The sequence below is a fragment of the Manis pentadactyla genome, chromosome Y, assembly GCF_030020395.1.
Source record: "Manis pentadactyla isolate mManPen7 chromosome Y, mManPen7.hap1, whole genome shotgun sequence".
NCBI classification, from domain to species: Eukaryota; Metazoa; Chordata; class Mammalia; order Pholidota; family Manidae; genus Manis; species Manis pentadactyla.
In genome coordinates this window covers 8,944,076-8,971,747 of record NC_080039.1, presented here as the reverse complement: position 1 = coordinate 8,971,747, position 27,672 = coordinate 8,944,076, and the positions used below count along the sequence as shown (strand labels likewise).

The following is a 27,672-nucleotide window of genomic DNA, read 5'->3' as shown; positions in this document are numbered from 1 at the left end:
ATCATAAAAATGGTAATAAAAGGCGTTAAGGAGTTGCTATACTTTGAAACATCTGAATTTTTCCACTGTGTTCTAATCAAAATACCTAAGCTGATTTACTGCTCAAAAGACAGCAATAGATTGCTTAATTGTGGAGGAATGAAATGCTACCAGCCAAAGAGAGTGGAAATTATAGAGGAACCCCACCTACATTCTAACAATTAAGCAAAGTTTTCATCAGTGAATTACATTTCTCATGAACTTTATTCCATGTTTCACTATTTAAAAGACTGGAGTCCAATTAATTCCCACAAAGGTAATGTATTTTCAAAACCCAATGCAATAGCTTTACATAACTAGAACTATACTGTACCATCATCGATAGTCCCAACTTTGGTAACTCTTTTCTTAGTCTTCTTTTTTTGCAGCTTTTTGGAAAGGTGCAAATTCTACTATAGCAGGATATTCCTGACCTGTTTAGAAAAAATACCACACTTGCTACAACAAAGAAAATATCAAAGGTGGATACAAGAGTCAACCCACTGTTTTTCAGGCCTCTTTGGTGGTGGTCATCTTAATAGGACTTCTCCACAGACATAAATAACACTCACATAATTAAAATAAGCATATTACCAAAGGAAGCCCAAGTTCATACTGATAACATAATGAAAAGATACGGCAGGGAAGTAAAATATTCATTTAAGTTGAACTTTGAAAGCATGATATTTTGATACATAGGGGAAAAACTACAAATTAATTTTAATTTAAAAATATATCAGAAATCTCTAGAATAGGCAAATCTATGTAGATAGAATGTGGATTAGTTAGAGCTGGGGGTAGTGTTGGTGAGAATGAGGAGTGACAGCTAATAGGTATAGGGTTTCTCTTTGGAGTGACACATGTTCTTAAATTAGAGTGGTGAGAGTTGCACAACACGGCGAATATACTAAAAAATACTGCACTGTACACTTTAAAAGGGTGAATTTTGTGGCATATGAATTGTATCTCAATAAAACTGTTATTAAAACATGCACCAGGAGCCACTAAAAGCATGGGCAATAAAAATAGATAAATTGGACTATATCAAAAATAAAAACTTCTGTGCATGTAAAGACACAATCAACTGAGTGAAAAGAAAACCTACAAAACAGGAGAAAATATTTGTGAATCACATATCTGATAAAGGTCAATATACAGAATATATAAAGAACTAGAACAACAAAATACCTACTTAAAAAATGTTCAAAGGACTTGAATAGATATGTTTCCAAATATAGTATACAAGTAGCCAAAAAGCATAAGAAAAGATGGTCATATGCTCAAGCATACGCTAAGATTAAAATATTACTTGACTAATCATTAGGGAAGTGCAAATCAAAACCACAATGAGCTATCCCCTCACACCCATCAGAATGTTTACTATTGAAGGAAAAAAGCAACAAGTGCTGGTGAGGACTTGGAGAAATTAGGGTAAATTAGAACCCTCATGCATTACACTGTGTGGGAATGCAAAATGGTGCAGCTGCTCTAGAAAATAGAATGCTGCTTCCATACAAAATTAAAACAATTTACCATATGACCTAGCAATTCCACTTTTGGGCAATGTTCAAAAGATGAACAGATGTTTGTACACCCACACGCATAGCACCATTATTCACAACAGCCAAGAGGTAGAAGCAACCCAAGTGTCCACTGATGGTTGAATATACAAAATGTAGTATATACATACAGTGGAATATTACTTAGCCTTAAAATGTAAATCCTAACACATGCTACAGGATGGATCAACCTTGAAGACATTACGCTAAGTGAAATAAGCCAGTCCCATAAAGCCAAATACTATATGAGTCCACTTACATGAAGTACCTAGAATGGTCAACTTCATAGAGAGAGAATGGTAGTTCACAGGTAGAATGGTAGTTGTCAGGGGATGGGAGGAAGAGGAAATGGGAAGTTGTTGAATGGGTATAGTTTCAGTCTTGCAAGATGAAAAGGTTCTAGAGATTGGTTATACAACAATGTGAAATGTACTCACCACTACTAAACTGTACACTTAAAAATAGTTAAGATGGTAATTTGTGTATTTCACCACAATTTTTAAAAATGCAAATATAAGGGAATGAGGTAATGACACATGCTATATAAAATGGATGAAACCTGAAAACATGCCAAGTAAATGGGGCAGTCACAAAAGGCCACACGTTGTATGATTCAGCTTATATGAAATGTCCAGAATCCACAGCTAGATTAGGATCTACTGAAGCTGTAAGTGGAGGAAAGAAGGGGAGATGACTGCTAATGGATGTAGAATTCTTTTTTGAGTGATGAAAACACTCTGGAATTATATAGTGATGATGGTGGCACAACTTTGTGAAAGCACTAAAAACCACTGAGTTGTATGATATGTGAGTTGTATCTCAATTTTAAAAAGTGACTACTGGAAAAAATACACCAGATCGCTGCTATAGAGTAATGTCATACAAGATATGAAACGCTATGGTCAGATCATTGGCATACAGAATAAGTCACAATAAAATAAGTAGAATTGACCAGAAGGTGTCAGAAGGCAGTCATGGAAGAAACATGATTTTGGAAATTCTAGTGAATGCAGAATCAGATTAGCTTAATAACTGATATACGTGAGAAGAAATAGATAAACCAAACTGAATCAGAAGAAAACAGTGGAAGATAAGCTGAGAAAACAAAAGTGAGGCCAAACTGTGGAGACTTCTGCCTAGCAAGCTAGGAAGGAGTTTGAATATTTTTCCCACAACTGTTATATTTAATGAGTATTTCAAAAAGACTAATTTCATGGCAATTTAATGGACTGAATTACGTTGAAATGGAAAAATTGAAAATCCCGTAAGCTTAGATACAGTGGTTATTAATCATTAGGTGATGACAATATTAAGTGAAAGTTTTGGTAAGCCTAGGTGAACAAGATATTAAAAAACAATAAAATGAAAAGATTCATTATTTGTTTAATGTGAAGAGGAAAAAGTTAAACACAGCTCAGAATACCAGGAAATCACTGTCTACTGGAATAAAGTCTGAGTGGAGAAGTTGGTAGTTTGGGGAAACTGGCGGGGGGGGAGGATTAATAAAAGCTGGATAAACACAGTGGCAATCCTTCAACTTTTATTGACATGTTTCCTGACAAAGATTTCATTTTTACAAACTCTGAATTGATACTGAAAAAAACAACAAAAAGACACATCATTCACCTATGATTGCAAAGCCAAAAGAAAAGTGGAAAAATGCAGTTTAGACATTCTCTGGCTAAATGTTGTAAGCAGCAGATAATAAATAAAAGGAGTTGGGCCATACCCTTCAGACTCCTGGACACAAAGTGGGAGATCACCAGGTTCAGTGTTTTAATGAGGTACAACAAAATGTTAAACAGTATTCCACCTGGGAACTATTGGCTTAAAGGATTTGAATTGAGTTAACAAATGTTGATCGTTGAACCAAGATGAGAATTATACATTTAAAATTTGTCATACAAGTTTAGAGAGTCATTTATCAGTATTATTGCTGAAACTAGTAAACAGATCACCTAATCCAGGGCAAAAAAATTGTCATAGAAGAGAAAAGAGCAGCAATTTCATTCAGTTGATCAAACTACAGAAATAGCAGGTTAATAAAAGTACTGGACGGCTTCATATCTTAGAAAAGATATGAAGGCATTAAGAAAAAACTGTGAAACACTGTAATGCAATGTTAAAACATACAAATGATAAACTCCCCTTCAGTTTCAAAGACACACCTTTATTGTCAAGGAATACATAACCGTCAAAGCGATCCCTGAACAAAATAATGTCCTCCTGGTTTTTAAAGTTCATGTATGCTCTGGTGTACATATGAGGATAAAGACAGCAGAGAGGAAAGCAATTCTGTAAATGTGCTCGCAGGTACCTGGCTGAATTACAAGTATACATACATTAAAGAGACAGGCTCAAAAATCAAATGTAAAACGGGATAAAAAAGAATGGGAGAAACTATTTTTCATTTACCCTCTTCCCTCTTTTATTTATTTATTTTACATAGTATCATTAGGAAAAAAACTCAAAGTAATCATGCTCGGGCAGAGGCTGAAGATGTTCCTGAAGGTGCTCCTTGGTCAAACTGGGAGGTAATCTCCGAATTACCACCTTAAAACTGTGTCAGGAAAATAAAATTAGTACAAAGCAATTTTCTGTCATACCTGAAAGAAAGAAATCACCACCCCTGAAGAAGTCTGGGCTTTAAAAGATTATGAGATCATTTATACAAACCTAGGACAAAATATTCTTTTAATGCTCAAAACTAGTCAAACATAACAGTAACGTGGTTTTTAAAAACTCTTAGAAACGAGAACTGCAAGGAGAAAGGAAAATTTCAGGTTCAGTTAACCCGAAGCCCCGCAGTTAACTAGGTTTTCGCATTTTCTGTCGCTCATCTTTCAATAAATACTAGTAGTGTTAAGAAATTAGTAGACCAACCCTGGTCTTTTGAGGATGCCACGAGTTCTTGATTATTTCCCCTCCACCTCCAACACATCCGAAAACAAAATCCTTCCTCTCATTAAGCATAAAGAACTCAAAACTCTAAGGAATACCAAATTCCCTTATTGCTCCCGAAACAGGATGCACCCTATCTGGCCCCAGACCATTAATCCCACCACACTCCCTCGGCCCGCCGCCATTAATATGCACACAAACCAGTCCCACCTGATGGCCCCTTCACTGCTTAGTAATTCTCCCCAGCTAACCTTTCAATTTCTCGTCCTCTTCACCCAGTGCTTCCCCGGCCCATTGGCCATCTCAGAGCTGTGACCTAAACCTTCTCGTCTGGGATTCCCCCGTTTTCCTCACACCCACGCAGGGGCTTCCCCCATTTCGGGCAAGTGGATGGGACAGGGTGATGCGGTTCTCACTCAGGTGAAGGAACAAGAGGGGGAAGCTGGGTGGGAAAGAGGACAGCCCCACTCCCAACCTTCCTCCACGGGTGTGGGACCTGTCCCGCCCTTTCCTGGGCCAACAGCCAGTCCAGAACCTTGCTCAGCGCCTCTTCTCCTTGTTTCGATCCTGCTTGTCTTCCCCTTTTGTGCTCTCCCCCGAAGCCCTTCCGCCTGCGTGTGGCCCGCGGGGGATTCAAGAGGGTTACTCGCTTCTCCTTAGGCCCGTGGTCCTTCTCCGCCTTCACTGCTACGGCTCTCTGCTCTCAACGCCGGCAGACGCGCCTAAATGTAGCTCGCGGCCCACTCGTGCGCCCCCAAGCAGCGCCCCTAGTTCTAAGCTGGGGCCAGTGTTCCATTGGGCCCAGCCAGGACCTCGCGAGACTTCTAGGCGCCCAGGCTTCCCTCTGTGGAAAGGTTCTAATTTCTGGTCTTAACCTCCCGCCTCCCGTATCGCACTGCCCAATCCGCTCGCGGCCCGGAGTCTCAGGGCCCGCTCTTCGGACGTCCTTAGTCACTCAGCCATCTGGATTAGGGTGACGCTTTCGCGAACCCCAAATCCCGGAATACAAAGCAGTAACCCATTTCGGGCCGGGCCTTCTGGAGTTGTAGATACCTCCATTTGTAAGCAAATGGAATTCTGAATCTTGGAAGTTTAGTATTTTTCCGATCAAAAGATACGTTTTGCAGGCTTCATTTTCCTCAGATAAACCCGATGTTTATCCAAAGTTTTGCCTCACCAGGGAAACAACTAATATTTTTTATTGTTTGTGAAAGTGTGCTTTCAGAAGCTTTAGAATTTATTTTCCTTCCATGGATTAGAATTCACAGATTTTTTAGTTAACAACTTTCACAGATACTTAAAGGGGTGATAATAACCAAAATATATGAGATTTGTTTTCATCACCCCTTTTTTAAGTAAAAGCATTCTATCATGGTAGTGATACCCCACAGGGAGGAGACAATAAAACCTAACTTGGGTTTAGATGGGATCACTCTCCTTCCTGCTTTAAAAGGGCCAATTATACATTATTTAAAATAGTCCCAAATTTAACAATCCAAATCTGTCAATGGGCAAATGAATAAACAAAATGTGATACATCCATAGAATTAAATACTACTCAGCAATAAAAATGAACTGATATGTCCATCAATGAGATTTAATCTCAGAATGATTATGCTGAGTGAAAGAATTCAGACACAAGGAGAATATACACTGTGCAATATCACTGTATAAAATTCTACAAAAGGTAAAACTATTTGATGGAAAGCAGAATAAATGATTGCTAGGGATGAGGAGAAGCAAGTGACTTCAGAGAAGCTCCAGGGAACTTGCAGCCATGAAAATGTTCTTACCATGATTATGATGGTGGTTGCATGACTGCACACATTCATGTAAACTCATTGAGTTGTACACTTAAAATTGGTGAGTAGAATTTTGTGTAAATTTATACTTCAGTAAAAGCCAGCCCCCCAATTTATAAAATGCAAAATTTGAAAAATATTGCCTTAGATTATAGAGCATTTGTATTTCATCAGCTCTAAGATACAATTGAATCTAATGTCACAGTTATTTTATATACAATAAAGAAAGAAATGATGCCAATTACTCTTTGATACACCATCAATTTCAAGATGTATCCTGATTTCAGAGGTCTTAATATGTGAAAAAAAATCTATTTGAATTAATTGAACATATTATTTCTTTGCTTTTGTATCACATGCAATTAAGAAAAAAGGAAGAGAAATGGGAAAAGAGGGCAAGTGATAAGTAGAGAACTATAGATACAACCACAGAGGTTAGTACCAAGTTAAGGATGCAATAGAATCCCAAGGAAGAAGGCTGGCTCAGGTCCCCAGTCTCATTTGGTTGACAGCTAGAATGCATTATCCAGACTTTGTACTTTTCTCACCTTTAATGCCAAGCATATGCTTGGGTTAGTTCCTAATTCCTGTTCCCAAGAACAGTCCGCTGTATTTGGGTCTATCACTCACTGTTGCCTCCAATACCTGCCTGTTCTTACAAGACTAGCTTAAGTATCTGCCTCTGACCTGCCATTTGGCTCTGTATTTACATCTTGGTGTATGCCTCATTTTTGGAGTGCTTGTTAGCTTTTAACCACTGACAATATGTCGGTCATCAGAGTTGCGTGGTGGAAAAGTAAAAGGATTCTGTCTTGGTACTGATGCCCTACTGGGAGGACAAAATAAAACTCAACTTTCATTAGATGGGATCACTCTTCTTCTTGCTTTAGAAAGGAGCAATTATATATTATTTAAAATAGTCCCAAACTGGAAACAATCCAAATATTTGTCAGTGGGCAAATGGATAAACAAATGTGGTACATGCATGGAATGAAATACTACCCAAAGTAAGGTCCAAGGCTCAGTCCTTAGACAAGCTCTTTTCTATCTACAATTACTTCTTTTTTAATCTTACTCATTCTTTTCACTATTCTCTCTTTGCAAAAATTTCAATATTTATACTTCCAGCCCATAGCTCTTCCCAAAATTTCAGGCTCATATTTCCACCTGCCTATTTGACATCTCCACTTAGATATCTAACACATTCAGATTCCTTGAACACATCGAAAACTGAACATTTCACCATTCCCCACACCAACTGTACTAGTTTCCTACTGCTGCATTAAGAAATTACCCAAATTTTATGGGTTAAAATAACAAGTTTATTATCTTAAGGTTCTGAAGGTTTAAAGTCCAACAACGTGTCTCACTGGTCTAAAATCAAAGGACTGACTTCCTTCCTGGAGACTCCAGGAAAGAATCAAGTTCCTTGTCTTTTTTAGACTTTGAGGCTGCTTGTATTCCTTGGCTGGTGGTCGCTTCCTACATCTTCAAAGTGAGCAATGTAGCACCTAATTCTTTCCATGCTTCATCTGTGTCTCTATTTCACTCTCTCTTCTGACTCAACTTTTTACTTCTGAAGACCCCTGTGATTATACTGTGCTGAACTGGATAATCCAGAATACTCTCCCTTTGTTTATGTGAGGTGATTAACAACCTTAATTCCCTTTGACATAAAATTTATGTCATAAAACAAAATTTGAAATGGGTAAATTTGAAGATCTAATTGGCTTTATTAAGTGGGCAGCATGCCATTCAGCAATCAGATGTTCCAATGAGCTATAAAAAAATGGAAGGATTTTATTGACAGGAGTATGGGGCAAGGAAATGATTAGCAAAAGAAAATAAAGGATTGTTTGAGGCCAGGACATCTTCTATTATGGGATGGGGGTGGATGGCAGGGATTTTTTTTTGGTATAATTAATCTTCAATTAAATGAGGAACATTACATTTACTAGACTGCCCACATCACCAAGTCCCCCACACAAACCCCATTAAAGTCACTGTCCATCAGTGTAGTAACATGCCATAGAATCACTACTAGTTTTCTTCTCTGTGTCACGCAGCCCTCCTGTTCCCCGCACCTTATACATGCTATTTGTAATGCCCCCTTTCTTACACCCCCCATTATCACTCCCTCACCACCCATCCTCCCCAGTCCCGTTCCCTTTGGTAACTGTTAGTCCATTCTTGGTTTCTGTGTTTCTGCTGCTGTTTTGTAACTTCGGTTTTTTCTTTGTTGTTATACTCCACATATGAGTGAAATCATTTTGTGTTTGCCTTCTCTGCCTGGCTTATTTCACTGAGGATAATGCCCTCTAGTTCCATCAATGTTGTTTCAAATGGTAGGATTTTTTTCTTCTTATGGCTGAATAATATTCCATTGTATGTATGTACCACATCTTCTTTATCCATTCATCTACTGATGGACACTTAGGTTGCTTCCATTCCTTGGGTATTGTAAATAGTGTTGCAATAAAGATAGGGGTGCATCTCTTTTTTCAAACTGGGATGCTTCATTCTTACGGTAAATTCCTAGAAGTGGAATTTCTGGGTCAAATGGTATTTCTATTTTGAGCATTTGGAGGAATATTCATACTGTTTTCCACAATGGTTGAACTAGTTTACATTCCCACCAGCAGTGCAGGAAGGTTTCTATTTCTCTACAACTTCGCCAACATTTGTTTTTGTTTCTCTTTTGGATGGTGGCCATCCTTATGGTGTGATGTGATATCTCATTGTGGTTTTAATTTGCATTTCTCTGATGACTAGCGATGTGGAGCATATTTTCATGTGTCTGTTGGCCATCTGAATTTCTTCCTTGGAGAAATGTCTGTTTATCACTTCTGCCCATTTTTTAATAGGATGATTTGCTTTTAGTTTGTTGAGATGAGTGAGCTCTTTATATATTTTGGATGTCAACCCTTTATCAGATCTTTCCTTTATGGGTATGTTCTCCCAGACTGTAGGATGCCTTTTTCTTCTGTTGGTGGTGTCCTTTGCTGTACAAAAGATATTCAACTTGATATCCTCCCACTGGTTCATTTTTGCTTTTGATTCCCTTTCCCAGGGAGATATGTTCATAAAGAAGTCACTCATGTTTATGTCTAACACATTTTTTCCTGTATTTTCCTCCAAGAGTTTTATCGTTTCATGACTTACATTCAGGGCTTTGATCCATTTAGGATTTACTTTTGTGTATGGGGTTAGACAGTGATCTGGTTTCATTCTGTTACATGTAGCTGCCCAGTTTTGCCAACGTCAGGTGTTGAAGAGGCTGTCATTTCCGCATTGTATGTCCATGGCTCCTATATCATATATTAATTGACGGTGTATGTTTGGGTTAATATCTGAACTCTCTATTCTGTTTCACTGATCTGTGGCTCTGTTCTTTTTCCAGTACCAGATTGTCTTGATTACTGTGGCTTTGTAGTAGAGTTTGAAGTTGGGGAGTGAGATACCGCCTGTTTTATTCTTCCTTCTCAGGGTTGCTTTGCTATCTGGGGTCTTTTGTGGTTTTATATGAATTTTAAAACTGTTTTTTTCCAGTTTGTTAAAGAAAGTTGTTGGTAATTTAATAGACATGGCATTTAATCCGTAGATTGCTTTAGGCAGAATGGCCTTTTTGACAATATTAATTCTTCCTATCCAGGAGCATGGAATGAGTTTCCATTTGTTAGTGTCCTCTCTAATTTATCTTCAGAGTTTCTTGTAGTTTTCAGGGTATAGGTCTCTCACTTCCTTGGCTAGATTTATTCCTATGCATTTTTTCTTCTTCATGCAATTGTGGATGGAATTGTTTTCCTGATTTATCTTTCTGTTAATTCATCACTAGTGTATAGGAAAGTAACAGATTTCTATGTATTAATTTGGTGTCCTGCAAATTCACTGAATTCTGATATTAGGTCTAGTAGTATTGGAACGGAGTCTTTACAGTTTTCTAGGTAAAATATCATGTCATCTGCAAATAGTGACAGTTTGACTTCTTCTCTTCTATGAATCTGGATGCATTTTATTTCTTTCTTTTCTCTGAGATCTGTGTCTAGGTCCTCCAGTACTATATTGAATAACAGTACAGAGAGTGGGCAGCTCTGTCTTGTTCCCAATCTTAGAGGAAAACCTTTCAGCTTCTCACTGTTAAGTTCAATGTTGACTGTGGGTTTTTCATATATTACTTTTATTATGTTGAGGTACTAGGCCTCTATACCCATTATGTTGAGAGTTTTTATCATGAATGGATGTTGAATCTTGTCGAATGCTTATTCAGCATTTATGGAGATGATCATGTGATTTCTGTCCTTCTTTTTGTTGATGTGGTGGATGATGTTGATAGATCGTCCAATGTTGGGGTATGTTACATCCTTGCATCCCTGAGATGAATCCCACTTGATCATGGTGTATGATCCACTTGATGTATTTTTTAATTCGGTTTGCTAATATTTTGTTGAGTGTTTTTACATCTATGTTCAGCAGGGATATTAGTCTGTAATTTTCTTTTTTGGTGGGGTCTTTGCCTGCTTTATTTATTAGGGTGATTCTGGGTTCATGGAATGAGTTTGGAAGTATTCCCTCCCCTTCTATTTTTTGGAAAACTTTAAGGATAATGGGTATTATGTTTTCTCTATAAGTCTGAAAAAAATTCAGCCATGAATCCATTTGGCCCAGGGATTTTATTCTTGGGTAGGTTTTTGATTATCGCTTCAATTTCTTTGCTTCTAATTGGTGTGTTTAGACTTTCTGTTTCATCCTTGGTCAGTCTTGGGAGGTTGTATTTTTCTAGGAAGTCGTCCATTTTTTCTAGGTTTTCCTGCTTTTTAGCATAGAGAATCTCATAGTATTCTATAATAATTATTTGTATTTCTGTGGGATCCATCATGATTTTTCCTTCCCATTTGTTATTCTGTTGATGTGTGTAGCTTCTTTTTTTCTCTTAATAATTCTGGCTAGGGGCTTATCTATTTTGTTTATCTTCTCAAAGAACCAGCCCTTGGTTTCATTGTTTTTTTCTATTGTTTTATTCTGCTCAGTTTCTTTATTTCTTCTCTGATCTTTATTATGTCCCTCCTTTTGCTGACTTGAGGCCTCATTTGTTCTTCTTTTTCCAGTTTCAATAATTGTGACTTTAGACTATTCATTTGGGATTTTTCTTCCTTCTTTAGATAGGCCTGTATTGCTGTATACTTTCCTCTTAGAACTGCCTTTGCTGCACCCCACAGAATTTGCGGCTTTATGCTGTCAGTGTCATTTGTCACCGTGAAAGGAAAAATCATGACAGATCCCACACAAATACAAATAATTATTATAGAATACTATGACATTCTATATGTTTGATCTCTGGTTTAATTTGGACATTGATCAATTGATTATCAGGGAGCATGTTGTTTAGCCTCGATGTGTTTGAGTCTTTTTGTTTTCTTTGTACAATTAATTTCTAGTTTTATGCCTTTGTGGTCTGAGAAGTTCGTTGGTAGAATTCCAATCTTTTTGAATTAGTGAGGCTCTTTTTGTGGCCCAGTATGTGATATATTCTGGAGAATGTTCCATGTGCCCTTGAGGATAATGTGTATCCTGCTGCTTTTGGGTGTAGAGTTCTGTAGATGTCTGTTAAGTCCATCTATTCCAGTGTGTTGTTCAGTGCCTCTGTGTCCTTATTTATTTTCTGCCTGCTACATCTGTCCTTTGGAGTGAGTGGTGTGTTGAAGTCTCCTGAATGAATACATTGTATTCTATTTCCTCCTTTAATTCTTTTAGTATTTCATTCACATATATTAGTGCTCCTGCATTGGGTACATATTTATTTATAATGGTTATATTATCTTGTTGGGCTGACCTCTTTATTATTATGTAATGTCCTTTATCTCTTGTTACTTTCTTTGTTTTGAAGTCTATTTTGTCTGTTACCAGTACTGCTACACCTGCTTATTTCTCTCTATTTTTTACATGAAATATCTTTTTCCATCCGTCGACTTTTAACCTGTATATGTCTTTGGGTTTGAGGTGAGTCTCTTGTAAACAGCATAAAGATGGGTCTTACTTTTTTATCTATTCTCTTACTCTGTGTCTTTTGATTGGTGCATTTAGTCTCGTCACATTTAGTGTGATTATTAAAAGATTGGTACTTATTGCCATTTCAGGATTTAGATTTGTAGTCACCAAATGTTCAAGATTCGCTTCTTTACCATGTAACTGTCTAACATAACTCACTATTAAGCTATTGTAAGCACAGTCTGAATATTCTTATTTCTCTCCCTTCTTATTCCACCTCCTCCATTCTTTATATGTTAGGTGTTTTTTATGTGTTCTTCTGTGTTTCCTTTAACTGGTCTTGTTAGTAGTTGATTTTATTTTTGCCTTTAGTTAGTATTTGGCTGGTCTGCTTTCTTTGCTGTGATGTTGTTCTCTCTGGTGATACCTATTTAGCCTGAGGAGTGCTCCCATCTAGAGCTCCCTCTAAAATACCCTGTAGAGGTGGTTTGTGGGAGGCAAATTCCCTCAACTTTTGCTTCTCTGGGAATTGTTTAATCCCTCCTTCATATTTAAATGATAATCATGTTGGATACAGTATTCTTGGTTCAAGGCCCTTCTGTTTCATTGAATTAAATATATCATGCCATTCTCATCTGGCCTGTTAGGGTTCAGTTGAGAAGTCTGATGATAGCCTAATGGGTTTTCCTTTATAAGTGATCTTTTTTCTCTCTCTGGCTGCCTTTAATACTCTGTCCTTGTCTTTGATCTTTGCCATTTTAATTATTATATGTCTTGGTGTTGTCCTCCTAGGGTCCCTTCTGTTGGGAGTTCTGTGGGCCTCCATGATCTGAGAGACTATTTCCTCCCCCAGTTTGGGGAAGTTTTCAGCAGTTATTTCTTCAAAGACAGTTTCTATACCTTTTATTCTCTCTCCCTTTTCTGGGACCTGTATAATGTGAATATTATTCCATTTGGTTTTGTCACACAGATATCTTAATATTATTTCATTCTTGGAGATTCTTTTATCTCTCTCCGCCTCAGCTACTCTGTGTATCTGTTTTCTGATTTCCATTCCATTAAAGACTTCTTACACCTCATCCAGTCTGTGCTTAAGTCCTTCTAGCAATTGTTTTATATTTGTATTCTCCCCCCTTACTTGCTCCTTTAACTCTTGCATATTTTTCTGAAGATCCATCAGCATGGTCATGACCTTTATTTTGAATTATATTTTTGTGGGGATTGGTTAATTCTATATCCCCAGGCCCTCTCTTGGGTGTTTTCTGTGTAATTCTGGACTGGCCCAAATTCTTCTGCCCTTCATAGCAATTTAGGTAGCTGTAGGCAGGTAGCACATGTGTCAGCTGTGGAACAACGTCCTTTCCTGTTTTCTGGGCACCTTGCCTTCTCCAATGCCTGAGTTGGTTACCCACACTCCTGGAGTAGCCTCTGGCTTAGTCCCCCAAGCTGCTGTGGGCCCTAGAATGAACCTCAATAAATGTAAAAGGATTGAGAGAATACAAAGTATGTTCTCTGCCCACTGAGGAATGGAATTAGAAATCAATAAATAGAAGAAAATTGGAAAACTTACCAATATATGGAAATCAATATGCTCCAGAACAATCAACAAAGAGGAAATCAAATGGAAAATTAGAAAATACTCAGAGATGAATGAAAATGAAGACAGAACATACCAAAACTGAGGAGTCACTGCAAAAGCCATGCTTAGAGGGAAATGTAGAGCCACAAAATATTACATAAAAAAAAAGAACCATAGATGGGTGGAATCAAGATGGTGATGAGAGTAGGGCAGTGGAAATCTCCGCGCAAGACCATATATATTTTGAAAATACAACAAACACAACTCCTCCTAAAAGAGAGACCAGAGGATACAGTACAACAGCCAGACAACATCTACATCTGTGAGAACTCAGCATCTTATGAAGAGGGTAAGATACAAGCCACAGACCAGCGAGACATGTGCACTTTCCCCACCCCAGCTCACCAGCAGGAGGAAAGGAGTCAGAGGGGGAGGGATTGGAAGTGCAGAACTGCTACATAACCTGCCCCAGTAATTTGCACTGGGAGCACAGACACACATTGCATGGTGTACTGGATTAGAAAAATGGAAAAGTAAAATATGTGAGTGCATCCCTGCATCTGCCTCCCCCAGGACAAAAGAAAATTAAATGATTTTTGAAAGTCTTAAAGGGACAGTGACCTCACAGCTGGATGGAGTCATCCTGACACACTCAACTGAGCAGGCTGGGAATGTTGAGGAACTTCAGGACCCCCAATCACCTGGGTGGCAATGCAACCTTGAAGCCCCTCACAGTGATAAGCAGCCTACCATTTGTTCCCCACAGGAGTGGCTCCACCACAGCAGCCGAGGATCAGGAGTGTGGCCGAGTCCACAGCAGCTGCCCAGAGTCTCCTGTCTGCATGCAGCTGCCGGGGAAAGACCCAGAGGTTGCTGCCAGTGTGCAGATGCTCCACATAGATGAGGCTGTTGCAAGGCATGAAGGAGAGCACCCCTGATGCACCTGAAACTCCCTGCAGTGCCCTGAGCTGCCCCAAAGGCTGTCCCACATGAGGTGGCTAAAAGGATTTACCTGATTGCTATTCCCAGTGTGTGGGTAATCACAGGAAGCAGAGAAGGGCAAGGCAACCAACTATTAGGTAGTGACTTTGTTCTCCCAGCTGATAAACATGCCACCTGCCTGTGACTATCTCCAATGTCTTGAAAAGGTAGAAGAATTTTGTCCAGTCCAAAATTACCCAGACAACTTCTGAGAGAGAATCTGGGGAGATCAATGTAACCAAACTTCCTGAAAAAGAATTCAAATCATTAGATTAAATATATCATGCCATTCTCTTCTGGCCTGTAAGGTTTCTTTTGAGAAGTCTGATGTTAGCCTGATGGGTTTTCCTTTATAAGTGACCTTTTCTCTCTCTCTAGCTGCCTTTAATACTCTGTCCTTGTCCTTAATCTTTGCCGTTTTAATTATGATGTGTCTCAGTGTTGTTCACTTTGAGTCCCATCCCTTGGGAGTTCTCTGTGTTTCTGTAGTCTGAGAAACTATTTCTGCCCCCAGTAGGGGGAAGTTCTCAGCAATTATTTATTCAAAGACATTTTCTATCCATTTTTCTCTCTCTATTCTTCTTCTGGTACCCCTATAATGCGGATATTGTTCCTTTAGGATTGGTCACACCGTTCTCTTAATATTGTTTCATTCCTGGAGATCCTTTTATCTCTCTGTGGATCAGCTTCTATTTGTTCCTGTTCTCTGGTTTCTATTCCATTAATGGCCTCTTGCATCTTATCCATTCTGCTTGTAAATCCTTCCAGAGTTTGTTTCACTTCTGTAATCTCCCTCCAGATGTCTGAAATCTCCCTCTGGACGTCATCACTTAGCTCTTTCATATTTCTCTGCAGCTCTGTCAGCATGTTTATGATGATTATTTTGAATTCTTTTTCAGGGAGACTGGTTAGGTCTGTCTCTGCAGCTCCTCTCTCCAGTGTTGTCTGAACTATCTCAGACTGGAGTGTATTTTTTTGCCTTTTCATGATGATAGCGGTGGCTGTAGGCAGGTTGTGGTGTGTTAGCTGGGAGAAAAAAGTCCTTTCCTGCTTGCTGGATGCCTTGCCCTTCTCCATTGCCTGTGTTGGTTACCCGCACTCCTGGAGCAGCCACCGGGTTAATCCCCTAAGCTGCTGTGGGCGGGGTCTCTGTCAGAGCAGCACGGAGCCCTGCCGGGAGTGGCAGGCATGCCAGGTGCGCTCCTCTGTGAAAGCAGCACCCCTGTCTAGCAGCTCTGTGCCAGCAGCGGCCTTTGGGTCTGGCCCAGGTGGCTATGCATTGGGCTGGGATTCCGGTCGGCTGCTGGGAGCATGCCTGCTCCCTCTGGCACCACTGCAGGTGTGCACAGGGCTCTCCTGCATGAACCTCTCCCAGGCTCGTCTGTCTCTGCTGCTGCTGGTGCACACATGTCACACCCGGGCTGTTCTGTCGCCACTGCTATGGGCTCACGCAACTCTCTACCTGTCCCCTCTGGTGCCTTTGGTGCACACATCTGCTCCCAGTCCCTTCCAGTGCTGCTGCCTCCGGAACATGCTGCCACTCTCCTGCTACTGGCTCAGTGTTTTGGGGTCCGTGCTGGTTGGAGGAATGACGGGCAGGCTGCTTATAGTGCCATGAGGGGCTTCATAACTGTGCTGCCTCCCTGGGGTTTATGCTGCCTAAAGTTTCCCAGGATTCCCAGCTGCTGGCTAAGTGTGCTGGGATGACTTTGCCCAGCTGTGGGGTCCCTGTCTCTTTAAGACTTGCAGAAAGCACTCACTTTTCTTTTGTCTCAGGGGCACTGGTTGCGGGGACCTGCCCACAGGTTTTGCTTTTCCTTTTCTCTAATATCTAGCACACTGTGCACCTTGTGTCTGCACTCTGGGTTCGGATTTCTAGAGCTGGTTGTTTAGCAGTTCTGAGCTTTCACTCCTTCCTGGTCCCAACTCCTTTCATCCTACTGGTTTCTGGGGTGGGGGAGCGTTTGGGTCCCACCTGGCCGCGGCTTGTATCTTACCCCTTTCTTGTGATGTTGAGTTCTCACAGATGTACATGTATCCTGGCTGTTGTACTGCATCCACTGGTGTCTCTTTTAGGAATAGTTGTATTTATTGTATTTTCATAAATATATATGTTTTTGGGAGATTTCCTCTCAACTACTCCAGCCGCCATCTTCCTGTGATTCCTACTGTATAATTTTTAAAAATAAATATGATTGTATTTAAAAGAAGTAAAAAATGTGAAGTTGTTTTCAACCTCAAAATTTATTTCTGCTCTATGTCTGCTTTGTTAATGGTGGTAGCAGGGAGGTACTGAAGATGATAACTGATTCAAAGATTTATCAGAGAAACAATATTAGAAATGCTGCCAGTTGTCAAGAAAAACCATTTCAATTGAGCCATTAATTTTAGAAGTCAAAATTGCCAGTGAACTCAAACCTGAAGAGTTGGTATTATTAGTTTCCCCTTTCATACTTCAGATTACTCTTGAAGTTTAAAAAAGCTGTCATAATTTTATTTGGTTACATAAAATTTTCACACCCACTTAAGCTTTAAACTCAGGTCTGATTTTTAAACCCAGTCAACTAATTTTATCCAGCAACTTGACTGGTTTTTAGGATCAATTCATAACATGTCTTTGAAGATACATATGATAAATGATAAATGTATTTCACAGTATTTCTTCAGTTTCTCATAGCATATCCTATTCATTGTCATAAAGGTAAAACATCAAAATGTAACATGATCCAATAGCAGTATGTATCAGACAGATAGTAACATTATGGAACAAGATGCTAATTAGTTTCTGTATCACATAATTTTTGCAGTTCTCAGCAAATGAGAGACTAGGTATTTTTAGGTTGAGTATAAATGTTTTGAATAAGTCACTGTGAAAGGTGGCTTTGTGTTCATTATTATTTAGTCATCTATTTGTAAATGTAGATAGATCATGAAGTTTAAAATTCTATTGCTTAATATTTTATTTGGATTATAAAAACATGCATTTATATTCTCTGTTTCTTGTAGATTGATACAGTAAAGTGCTTGCTAATGTAAAAATAACCTCCTGTTCTTGCTATCCAATTTAAACGATTTGGCTCTGACTGGGAAAGAGACTGTACAGTTAAATTCAATAATTACTTTGAATTTCCACAAGAACTGGATATGGAACCTTACACAGTACCGGTGTTGCAAAGCTGGAAAGAGATAATACCCAGAGAGTCAACTGATAAAACAGTATGTGCAGTCTGAAAGTGAGACACAGTAAGCGCAAAATACAGACATGTGGGTGTGCTTGTACACAGTGGTCAAACAAGTGTTGGAATTATTCTTTTTTACTTCTTTTAATTTTTTTTTCTTTTTTTTTCTTCTTTTTACTTCTTTTAAATACAATCATATTTATTTTTAAAAATTATACAGTAGGAATCACGGGAAGATGGCGGCTGGAGTAGTTGAGAGGAAATCTCCTCCCAAAAACATATATATTTATGAAAATACAATAAATACAACTATTCCTAAAAGAGACACCAGTGGATGCAGTACAACAGCCAAGATTCATCTACATCTGTGAGAACTCAACATCACAAGAAGGGGGCAAGATACAAGCCGTGGCCAGGCGGTAACCAAACAGAGGAATGATAAAGATGAGACAAATTGCTGGTATAAATTTGATGAAGGAAATGTAACAGTGTAAAATGGATGATGATGAAGAAATGAAAAATGAGTGCTTTGGTGGAGAATACGTCAGACAAGTATTTGATCATATGACGAAATGCGTGTCATTCAGGCAGCAGAAAAGGTGGTGGAATGCTTATGTACTTGTTTATAAACGAATGGACACAATAGACCAAGATGATGAAATGATAAGATACATATCAGAGCTCACATGATCACATCAGATTATGTCACCAGCCATTGAGAGAAGTGTATGGAAGCAAAATGTGCAATTCATGCATAACCAAATGCAGTACAGTGTAGAGTATTTTTAGTTTATAAAAAACTACTTACATGTAATGGTATTTACTTAATTAAGCTGTGCTCCAGGTAAGTCAGGCATTTAGCTTCTTACTAGTAAAGAATACTTTTTATTTCACTTTTAGGATTTCTTATCAGGTATCGATATGTGTTTAATATTTTTGTTTCATTTTACCTTTTTTTCCCATAAAATCATTAATCTCATTTCATCTTAAATATGTGAGCATATTCAGTTCCAGTTACTTCAGAGTCAAATATTTAAGTGGTCATACATTTGAATTGTGTCTATCAGTATCTACAAATACAAAACAGCTTTTATTTTGAATAGTTCTTTTTGTTACAAAAGGATTGCTTTGAAATATGATTTTTTGAAGTGCTAAGATAAGCAATAAAGATTACAAAATTTTATGTAAGACGTTTTAAACATAGAGCATTTATTTAAACAAAAATTTGTTTATATATGTGTGTTACGTTTAAGGACAAGATTGCTTGTTGCCTGAAGCACAAGAAATAACTATGACTAGTATTCAACTTGCAGCTAAATTCCTCGTCCCCAATAGGTTTCACACAAAGAAAATAGTCCATGGCCCTGCCAGTGATTGGTATATAGCTATTCATTTTATTCATATTAGACTTAAGAGTTGGTTTGTTTCATTACTGTAGTGCTTTGTTTTTCCCTATTATTGGAATCCTTTTTCAAATTTCCAATATAGAATAAAAATCTTAGTAGGAATATTGAGAGAAAATCAGAATAAAATTGCTTGATGTGCTTTTAATATTCAGAAATTGGCTCCTGTTTCTATTTCATCTTTTGTGTATTTTATCATGAAAGCATTAAGCTTTAATCTTTGTTGATGGAATTCTGTGTTTAATGAAGATACAAGATCTTAAAATTGTTATACTCTTCAGGTTAAGATTCTGATTGCAAAAATAATGGGGACATTAAGATATCTTGATTTCACAACTATTTTCAGCATCTTTCAGAATACTTGTTAAGGAAATATCACTGAATCAGGAAGAGGCTGATGATAGATTTGCATCTACCTACACATGTTTTCATTTAATTCATTTCTGTAATCGTGGGACTAGACTAAGTCTCAGGCCTAATTAATCCTAAAGAACATCTTTTTGGTTCACAGAAACCTGTTGATTTACTTGAGCCATCAAAATAGAAGCATGTCAATAAAAGTGATACTCGTATATTTTTCTGTCTTAGGTATGATGCACTGTGCATTTTACTCCATCACTGCAAGAATGTACATTTTTGGGCTCAATATGTTCTTGTTAATATTCTGAATCCCTTCTCTGAATATCTTCTGGAGTGCCCTAGTACCGAAGTGAGGGGTGCGTTTGCAAAACCTGTAGTATTTATTGCACATTTTTCATTGCAAGATGGGCCTTGCCCTTCATCTTTTACAACTCTGGGGCCTTCCAGTCAGGTAATTGAAAGCTTTTCACTAATAATGCAATAAGAATAAAGTCTCTTTTTATCAAGATCAAAGAAGTAAACATATTCATTTATTTAACATAATACATGCCTGTATTACTGAGTTGATTAAAAGTATTTCATGTTAATGAATAATGATTATTGGGCAACTTAAAACATAAGGAAAGTTTCTTCTGTTTATTCAGTTATTTGCTGTTATATAGTCAGGTTTCCGACTGTATGTTCAGTTAAGGTTTACTTTTATAATGGCTAATTTTAAATCTTCAAGTCAGCTTTTATTCACATGGGGTACTTTTTGCAGTTTCAACATCATAAAGCTTCTATAGTGAAATCCTCAGTTCTTCATTCCCTTCTGAGATTATATTTAATAATTTTTCTCTTGACATTTCTAAGTAATGCAGCTTTATATATATATATATATATATGAGCTTGTTGCCAATAAAATATTTTGTCTTTTACAGGCATGTGAAAACGTAAGCCTGAGTGACCACTTACTAAGAGCAGTCTTAAATCTCCTGAGAAGGGAAGTTTCAGAGCATGGCCATCATTTACAGCAGTATTTCATTCTATTGTAGTGCATGCCAATTTAGGTAAGAACTTCTCACTCGGTTTACTGTATTATTTCATATTTGATGAAAGCATTTAATTGAAGTGATGAGATCTAATATATTCTAGACAGAAGTGGTATTCCATACTTAAAATTTTTTAACCCATTTCATACTTTCTATATAACTCTTTAATGGCACTTCGCATCTTGTACAGTAAAGTATTTTGGTATACTTTTTCCCTTGATAATTGTTCTAACCTTAGTTCAGAAACTGTCTTCCTCTTATTTTTATCTCTTAATGCCATTTTAAAATCTACTGATTTCCAGGCCACATCCCACACATATAAATAAAAATTCCTAGAGCTAAGGAAAGATATGTGTATTTTTTAAAAAGATCCTACTTTTTTGTGCTTGTCAGGCATGAAGTTGGCCTTTACATATGTTTTGCTAAAATTAAGATAAATTAAAATCACAGATAATGTTACATACATTATTCTCTTAAATTCTTCTGTTGAAACCAGTGTCAGTTAAAAATTATAATTTTCAAAAATACCTTTTTACAGGAACCTGCTTTTTCTCACAGCATCTGTGCATTTCTTCTCTGTGGTTTCAGATGCTTACCTAAAAAATTACCCTGCGTTATGCTGTTATACCATTGTATTTTGGTAGTTTTAAGTACTTTTGTCTTCCTCTCCAACTAGACTGCAAAATTCTGTGATCAGGAGTTGGCATAGTAGTACTCATTCACAGCTGAATGAATGAATGGATAGCCAAAAGTGTACATAAGAAATTCTACAGTATTTTCAGTGTTGTTTTAAGTCATTGTTAATTTATTAAAAAAGGAAAGAATAAATGTGTTATAATTGAGTTATAAATTTAACTGTCAGGGATTCAGGTGTTGGTGTCCCAGCAACTCAGAGTTCCAAATTTCTTGAGGTGTAGTCTAGATATGAGGTTTGCAATTAATATTTTAGGTTGTTATGAGGAAATGATTCAAAGAATTAGCATATTTGAAATTTGTTGACATTTTGAAGAATTAGCATACTGATACATGCCAAATATAAGTAAAATCCTTGTTTTAATCCTTTTTTAATGCAAAACTACAAATTTAAAGATTAAGAAATCCTATTTTATACAGTTTCCATTTTTAATACTGCTTCATAAGCTGCTCACAACTGGCCCCTGATATAATCTAATACCAATTTTCACTTCCATAAGTGAGTATAGATTGAACATCTTAATCTTAAATCCTTATGGCCAGATACAGGTTTGGGTTTCAGAATTTTTTAGATTTTAGGAAGGTAAAACTGCATTTGCCATACATGTGACATCCCCAAAACAGTATGCATCAGCACCCTACAGTCAATCATATAAATATTTCTGTGATGTATAATGAATTTTCATTCCTGGGCAATCAGTGGTTAATGGATAAGTGAAAAGATAGCCCATGTCTACTCAAGTAGGTTTTTGCCAAAAATGCCATAACTACAACTTTATGAAAAAACTTCATAGAACTTTTTGAATGTCAAATAAATCTTTGTGAATTCTTTTTGTGGTCCTTGGAATACAGCAACATATGAAGAATTTTAATGGATTACGAGTATTACATGATGCAACAGAAAATGCAAAGTGCTATGAAATACAAGCGGGGAATATCTGAACTACTCTTAGAGAGTAAGAAAAGACTTGCTAGAGAAAGTGGTGTGGGAATTGGTTGGTAAACAGAGTGAATGGTAGATGGAAAGACCTGGCTCATTGGATTTTGAAAACCATTTTGTGACTGAAAATCGCAGAAGGGACTCGCAAAATCCTATAATCATGCCCTCTCAGCAAGCCTTGTTAGACAGTCTGTGCTTAACCATGAGGGTGTTGAGAACCATTTTAGCATACACTGGTTCCCCTGTATCTGTGGTTTTGAAAGTTTCTGCAATTTTAATTACTGGAAGCCGACCTCAGCCAGGTAAGCCAGTGATTTGATCCTCCTTCTGACGTAGCATCAGAAGGTCAATGGGAAGCATAACACTATGTCATGTGCCTACATCATTCACCTTCATTTCATATCACACAGGCATTTCATTATCTCATATCAAAATAAGAATGAAGAGTACAGTAAAATACTTTGAGAGACCATATTATACAGCTTTTATTACAGTACAATTGTTATGTCCTTTTACTGTTAATCTTTTACTATGTCATATTTACAAATTAAGCTTCATCATAGATATGCATGTATACATTATATCCACACACACGCACATTTTTGGTTTTTATTTCAGTACTATCCACAGTTTCAAGCACCCACTGAGTGTCTTAAAATTTAACCACCAAGGATGAAAGGGCTACTTTACTAATGAGGTTTACCAAGTCCAAGGTGTGACTTGAAGAATAGCAGGTTAAATTTTGTCAGTGTTGGACATCTAAGAAGACCACAAAACAGTGTGATATCCAAAATTTGAAATCTGCATACAGACACTCATTACTGTAGATTGGGAGTAAGAAATTTTCAAAAAAGAGAGGTAGAATTAAAATGAGGGCAAGGGAATACAAAGCTAAAGCGTTTCAAGAACAGTAAGGTAGTTAAGTGTGAGAGCTGTTCTTGCACTTCAAACCAACAAGGTTGGGACGCAAATTAAATTGGCATGAGGAAGGGGAAAATAAGGAAAGTACAAATAGCAAATCTAGGTGCTTTTTTTCCTCAAAAAGTTTCTTTGATATAAAGGAAGGTGGAGGAAGAGGCAGGTTTACTAAAGATTTTTCTCATTGTATTTAGTTTATTTTTATCACCTTATCTTTCTCTGTTGAGAATTGCTATCATAGCCCCCAACTCTCAGTTCTAAAAAAAGGTACTTTTCCCTTAGGGCTCTGTAATTGGAATTCCAAAGTCATGATCACTACTCCATAGTTAGACTAAGTCAATGTATTTTCTGTTTTTTTCTGCATTCCATCTGCAGCTCTGTAATCTAAATAAATGGGATGAGCTTTAATCATAACAATAGTATGTGGCTATATTAATTACTTTTTTCAGTAATGCAGCACTTTCCATTTTAATTGTTTTTGTTTCTCTGTTTTTCCTATACATTATTTTTCTCCTTTTTTTACAGGTGTGACAGAAAAGACACAGATCCTGAAATTGGATGTACCTGCTACCTTTATGCTTGTGTCTTTAGATGAAGGGCCAGGTTCTCCAATCTAGTATGAATATGCTGAATTAGGCGAGTTATACTCAGTAGTAGCTCAGCTGATCTGCTGTTGCAATGTCTCATCAAGGATGCAGTCTTCAATCAATGGTAAAGTGGAATGTTCCATCCATTCTTCAGTAGTTCAAAAATAATGCTACTTTCCTATATAGCACTTAGTTAAAATTCTGAACATTTACAAAAACGAAAAACAGTGAAGATCCATGCTTTGGGTATATTATATCTTAAACCATTAACTTTCTCACATGTTTAAAAGAGAACCTTTTATAATTTACTAGGATAAAAATTCCTTATTTGTGAAATGGTTGCATTAAGAATCTTAACTAGGTTTTTTCCTTCAATGTCAGCATTTAGTTATGTGTCTTTATCATCTTAACTCTGCCTGATCATTTTATTGTGCTTAGAAATTTAATTTAACTTGCCAGTTTAGAAATAAAATTCAGTATTGTAAGTTTGCAAAGAAGTCAGTTGGCTTTTCATTGATGACAAATCTGTTCTAGGTAATCCTCCTCTTCCAAATCCTTTTGGTGACCCTAATTTATCACAGCCTATAATGCCAACTCAGCAGAATGTTGCGGACATTTTATTTGTGAGAACAAGTTACCTGAAGAAAATTATTGAAGATTGTAGTGACTCAGAGGAAACCATCAGCTTGCTTCATTTTTGCTGCTGGGAGAATCCTCAGTTCTCATCTACTGTCCTCAGTGAACTTCTCCGACAGATTCAAGGAAAATAAACATTCAAATGTCTATGATTTGATTCACTTCCTTTAAATAAGTAATTCAGTTATACCCATGTTTAGGTTACCTCCTCATACACCTGTGAACTTCGGCCATATTTGGATATGCTTTTGCAGATTTTACCGATTGACGATTCCTGGCAGACTCTCAGGTACACACTCTTTGCTACCAGAGTAAATACACTTTTTATGATTCTAGAAATGAATGAAATTGCCAGTAGCAAAATATATTCTTAATTCTTGAAGCTCTATTAAATGTGTTACCTTTAAAAAAATATGATGACATCATAAAAATGAACGAGGAGTTGCACCCATCCCAATATAAGCACATTTTAAATTCTTTTCTCTTAGTTGTTTCATACTTAATACTAGTTTTTCTCTTTAATTTATTTAAAGAAAACAAATAGTTTTTTTTGTTAAATACTTAAGTTCTATTAATATTGTAGGATTACATTGCACTCATTTTCTTAGTTAGTTATACTAGGTAATACTTGTTTTCTAAAAATAATCCCCAGCATTTTAGTAGTCTAATTAGTATATGAGGAGTTAATATAAGTTTTTAGAACGGTTAGCTTCCTAAAAGGCCTCAGACTTCCTCCTAGAATTCCTCCTATGTGTGTTCATTGTACTAAAATTCAGCCTGCAAGTTTCACTGGTGAAACTAGTTTAATATGGGAAATAAATAGTTTAATATAGGAAACAAATATGTGTACATACTGTTACCTTAGTTATTAGGAAAAACTAAAACAAGTTTTTATAAGAACACAATGCTTAAAAGATAGATCACTAAATTTCAGGGGGACTGGAAATACAAGATTCTTGAATTAATTTGTTTTCAAATTGTTAACTAATTCACCATCATAGATTTCAAGCAAATTAGTATTGTCAAAATAGCATTAACCAAAGTAAAAATTATGGACTATATACTTCATACACATTGTGGGACTGCTTAAGTGACATTTATTAAAACTATATTAACAAGGAAAATAATAGAGACATAATAAAATTTTTTAAATAAGGAAATACACAATTAAACATAAAATTGGTGACAATAATGTATAATTCCCCTCAAAGAATAAAACAAAAACCTAGCCATAAAGTATAGAAAAAAATTTTTAATGAACCATGAATGTATTAGATTACTCCAGAGAAAACAGGACCAGTAAGATGGAGATGCATAAGAAAAAGAGAAAGAGAGGAGGTAGGGGAGAGAGATTGAAGGTTAAAGAATTGGCTCACACAATTGTAAAGGCTGACAAGGTCAAAATGTGCAGTGTAGGCTGGAGATGCAGGAAGGAGTGCACACAGCAATTCAAGTCCAAAGAGAGAGTGGAGGAAGAATTCCCTGCATCTTGGGGGACGTCAATCTTTTCTATTAAGGCCTTCAAAGGATTGAATGAGACTCTTCCACATTACTGGGGGTGGGGGTAACCTCTTTTATTCAAAGTCTTCTGATTTAAATGTTAATCTCATCTAAAAATTACCTTCACAGAAACATCTAGAATAATGTTTGGCCAAATACCTGGTTACTGTGACCTAGCCAAGTTGACACATAACATTAACCATAACGGTGACCTGGGGTTGCATACTCTCTAATTTTCTTTCTAAATTATTTCCTATGTTTTCCAAATACCTGATAATGATAATTTACTTTTATGATGGAAAAAGACCTGTAAACGCACTTTAAAACACAGCTCCCTTGGAGTCAGCCCCAAGCCCCAGTGCTCTTCCCGGGGCTCTCAGTGCCCCTTGGAGGGCTCCCACAGCACTTCTCACCTGGGTCCTCTATCACTGCTATCTGTGTCCACCATGTGGCTTCCTCTGCTAAATGTCAAACTCTTAAGAGGTCAGAAGCCCAGTCTTACCCCTTCTTGACTCTCCTTACAGCATGGGAAACTCTTTTCTCAATTAACTGTCCAGTTGGACTGTATTAAAAACTTCAAATATTTCCTTCTTTAGGAGCATCTTCAAAGGAGTTTTAGAAACTAGGATTTTAGTGAACTAAGGAAGATGTGGAGGCAGTGGGAACCTGTGTGAAGGCATTAAGTTCAGCCCCAGGTTATATGCAGACTCCTAGGTGCACACCCTCCTGAGAGGAGTAGTTGTGTGTGAGTGGATGGCACTTGTATACCAGTTTTTAATAAAATCCGATAAATAAGATATTTTTACCTCTGTTAAAATTGCCTAAAAGTTATCAGTACTTTGTTTTCTGAAAATTCCCTTGAGTTTTAATTTGTTGCATATGCTTTATCTTTTTAGTTTTTGCTATATGTAATATTGATACATCTGCTTCACTTATTTCTGGTAGGTTCCTCATGGATGGAATGTCTATAGACTAAACCAATCTTGCTTTGATTTTCATGGTTGGAAATAATTTTCCAAAGATGAAATATGCTGCTCTCAAGACATAATTTAAATGTTACTTAAAATGATGTCAACTGCTTGATATATATACGTATTTAAAATAACATGTGATGAGATTAACTGTAATACTACATTGTGATAAAGAATTTAAATTCCACCATATGTATGAGAAACCTATTTTTGGAACGATAACCAGGGAAGAAAATAAAGATGCACCAAGTATTGTCTGGACCTTAAAAAAATAGCATTAACCAAAACCAGGGCCATGAAACTAAAATTTAAAATTTCTAAGCTACCATTATGTATTACTCAGTACCTATTTCAGTGTTATGAGACAGTTTGATAAGTCTTAAGGGATATATTTTAATGAGCTCTTTTTTTTTAAAAGAACTTCTAATCTTACATTGTTTACTGTAACTTATATATGTTTTAAAACTCATCAGTCACACCTGGCTTTCCTTTTTCTACTAAGGAAGTGATAGTAAAAGTATAAATACTGGGTTAATGTGGGAAACAGTGGGCTTTTGGGTACAAATTGACAGGGAATTATGAGCACAAGCTTGAAATGTTTTGTATAACGAATGTTTATTTTATTCAGT

The 27,672-nt window shown here is 37.0% G+C and overlaps 1 protein-coding gene and 1 pseudogene across 1 annotated transcript in view; one reads left to right on the top strand and one right to left on the bottom strand.

Moving 5' to 3' along the window:
* The window catches only part of LOC130682203 (cullin-4B-like), a 474,485-nt gene that overhangs the window by 238,577 nt on the left and 208,236 nt on the right, over positions 1 to 27,672 (top strand). The window lies entirely within an intron of this gene.
* LOC130682143 (regulator of nonsense transcripts 3B-like) overlaps positions 1 to 27,672 on the bottom strand; it is a 48,920-nt pseudogene that overhangs the window by 3,291 nt on the left and 17,957 nt on the right.